Here is a 3,079-nt window from a genome sequence, read left to right on the forward strand (position 1 = left end):
AAAGACTCATTTGACTCTAACACCCTTTAACCTTTATAGAATCTCTTAAAATAATCAGTGATACAATGATGACTCATTTTTTTTTTTAATGTGAAAGCCTGGAGTGAGTAGGGATTAACATTTCCTTAGAGAAATTGGATCTACTTGGTAGAACATTCTTGTACTAATCTTTCTTGTTTACCAGATTTTTCTATTAATACAGTCTGAAAGGAACAGTTGTGCTTTCATGGTGAGTTTCTGTTCGTTGTCAAACAGCAGCTGATATTTTATCAAGTTATCAGACTTTGTAGTGCTGGGAAAACTCCCTTATCTTCCTCACCCCAGCCTTGGAAATCAACTGCCAAAATTACTGGACTTTTGGTAAGTCATGGATCTCCAACAAAATATTACTGACAAATTGTCTTTGAAACTTGGTGGCGGGGGCAGGGGAGGTCTTCATTTTCTGGAGAAGACAAAATGTAAAGCTGGGTTCTCAGATCCGCACAGCAGATTTCTTCTTTAAATACTCTAAACTCTCTCCTGCTTACAGACCCCCACTGACGTCTCTGGGGACTCTGCGCTAGATGATTCAGAATCCACTGCCCAGATTGCTCCTCAAGAGCAAAGAGAAGGGCTTGGTGACTTGGCATTAATTGCCCTTTGTCCATCTGATTCAGGAACTCATGGTGACAAGAGATAATGGCATTGAGCAGTGAAATGCAATCATTAGTCAAGTGTGGTTAGGAGATCAATCTTGCTTTGGATACCAGAGTAAGAAGCTTATCGCTTTGCACTACACAGATGTTACTCACACAGTATTAAAACTGAGTTTTAAATATACACAATGGATTTTTCTTCCAAGCACTGTGTCATGGATATGATGGTGAATATTATCTAGTGAGTGGCTCACACCTAAAAGTTACTTTTTACAAGTCAATTTCCTAACCAGAAACCTGGGTAAAACTCTGCTAGACAGCCTAGTTGACTTGTTCCAGCCTCCCAACTGGAAGCATGCTGGCCACAAATTAGCTGAAGGAAGTTTTATAGAAAGAAAGAAAAAAATCCACATTGCATACTGTGCCACCAACAAACCCCAGTAACAGTATGTTTCTGTAAGAATGCTGATGGTGTCTAGATTGATTCCATTCTGGGACACTCTGCTGGCAGAGGCCTTCCCGGCCTGTCTCTTCCCACTCATGCAACAAGCCTGGTGATCTTTGGATGTCCTCCACACTCTACTTTCTCTATGGGTATCTGGAAGGCAAGGGTTTTTGCACAGATGTCCACCTCACCCCCGGTCCGATGGCCTTACTTCTCCATCCAGGACACTTGAGGTGTTGCTGCTGTACCAAATCCTAGCAGGTGAATGAAGACTCATCCCATGGACTTGGCCAGAGATTATGGCTCTTCCCCACAGCTCTCAAAATAAGCCTTTCTTCCTCTGAAGCTTTGCATGATTTTTATTATGTAACAACTAACATATATTGAGCACTAATATGCTCCAGATCTACACTGTCCAGTACAGGCGCCACTAGCCACATGCGGCACTTGAAATGGGTCTAGTTTAAATTGAGATGTTCTGTAACTGTAATATACAAAACGGATTTTGAAGACCTAGTACAAAAGAAAAAGTAACATACCTCATTAAAAATTTAACCCTTCAAATATTTATTTGAGGGCCTACTAGGGTTCGGGCCCTAAAGCAGGTGCTAGATGTATGGGGTTTGTGAAATAATTAAGGCCTTTGTCCACATGGAGACAGATATTAAATAAGACAGCAAAAAGATGAATAATCACAAGACTAGATAAGCGCGATAAAGAAACAGCCAGGGTGTTGCAATTAATAATAAGGGCCAGAGGGTGGAACCTATATAACTAGAGTGGCCAGGGAAGGTCCACCAAGAAGGTGGCATTGGTCCTGAGACATGTAAAGAACAGGAGGAATGAGCCAGACATATAAAGAACAGGAGGAGGAGGACTTCAGGAGGGGAAAGGGTATGGACAGACCTTGAGGGTCCTGGAGCACTGTCAGTGAGGGGGCTTTGGGGTAGGTACCATGTGAGGTCGCTCACGGAAGCAGGGCAGATAGGTCGGGATAAGGAGCTGGAATTTTATTCAAGGTGAAATGGGAAGTCAACGAAGAGATTTGAGAAGGGTGGTGACTGATCCATTTTATGCTTAAAATATGTTCTTCTGGCAATTGTTAAGAATGGATTGGCAGGGACAAATGCAGAGGCGGAGAAACTAGTTAAGAAGCAATGTGGTCATCAGGCTAGCAGTGTTGGCAGCTTGTTCTAAGGTGGTGGCAGCAGAAGGTGCTCAGTGGAAAGTGTATTTTACTTGTCCCTAAGTCCTCCAGCTTTCAGAGCTCAAAGGAATACAGAGACAATGAAGTGCAAATAAATTAATAACTAGGAGAGTCCCCTTCCTCCTAAATATTTCTGAGGAGCGCTCAAGAGGAAGTTGCGTTTTCCTGGAGGTTCCTCTCACCACTTGCTCCTGCTCCGTAATCTAGACTCAGTACTTGATCCCCTATCACAGTCCTGTGGGCTACCCCAGCGAGCTGTCAACACGACTTCCCCTGATTCCCCAAGGCAGTGCTAACACAAGCCCAAGGAAGGTGTAAAGCTTCCCCAAGACACGGGAAAGGGAAACAAAAACCAGAGCGCCTCAGGAAAAGCAATCTTCACTTTATCATCCAATACGCCTGTTGCAAAACAGCAAACTGGGCTTGTTCCCCCAGCTCTTTTCCCTCTAGTTCCAGGGTCCAAACTCCCATTCTTTGGCCTCAAGGAGAAAATTTAAAAGTCCCAATACTTCATTACTCCAGTTACCTTTACTACCCACTTTATCTCAACCGCTCCCATGCAGATGCATATGGGGCTTTGTTTCTCAGAAGTAGATGGCCCATCAACATCCTTCCCTAAATAAATGGATAATTTTCCTTTGTTGAGGCCCTTTCATGTGGAAGTATTGGAAAAGAGATTTTTAAAATCACACTTTCTTTCACACTTGTATGACCTCATTTAATCCTCATATTAAGATGTTATTTATTGCCTTTGAGCAAAGATAAAATAGGTGGCTAAGAGAATACTTTGCT

The sequence above is a fragment of the Pteropus alecto genome, unplaced genomic scaffold, assembly GCF_000325575.1.
Source record: "Pteropus alecto unplaced genomic scaffold, ASM32557v1 scaffold3, whole genome shotgun sequence".
NCBI lineage: Eukaryota > Metazoa > Chordata > Mammalia > Chiroptera > Pteropodidae > Pteropus > Pteropus alecto.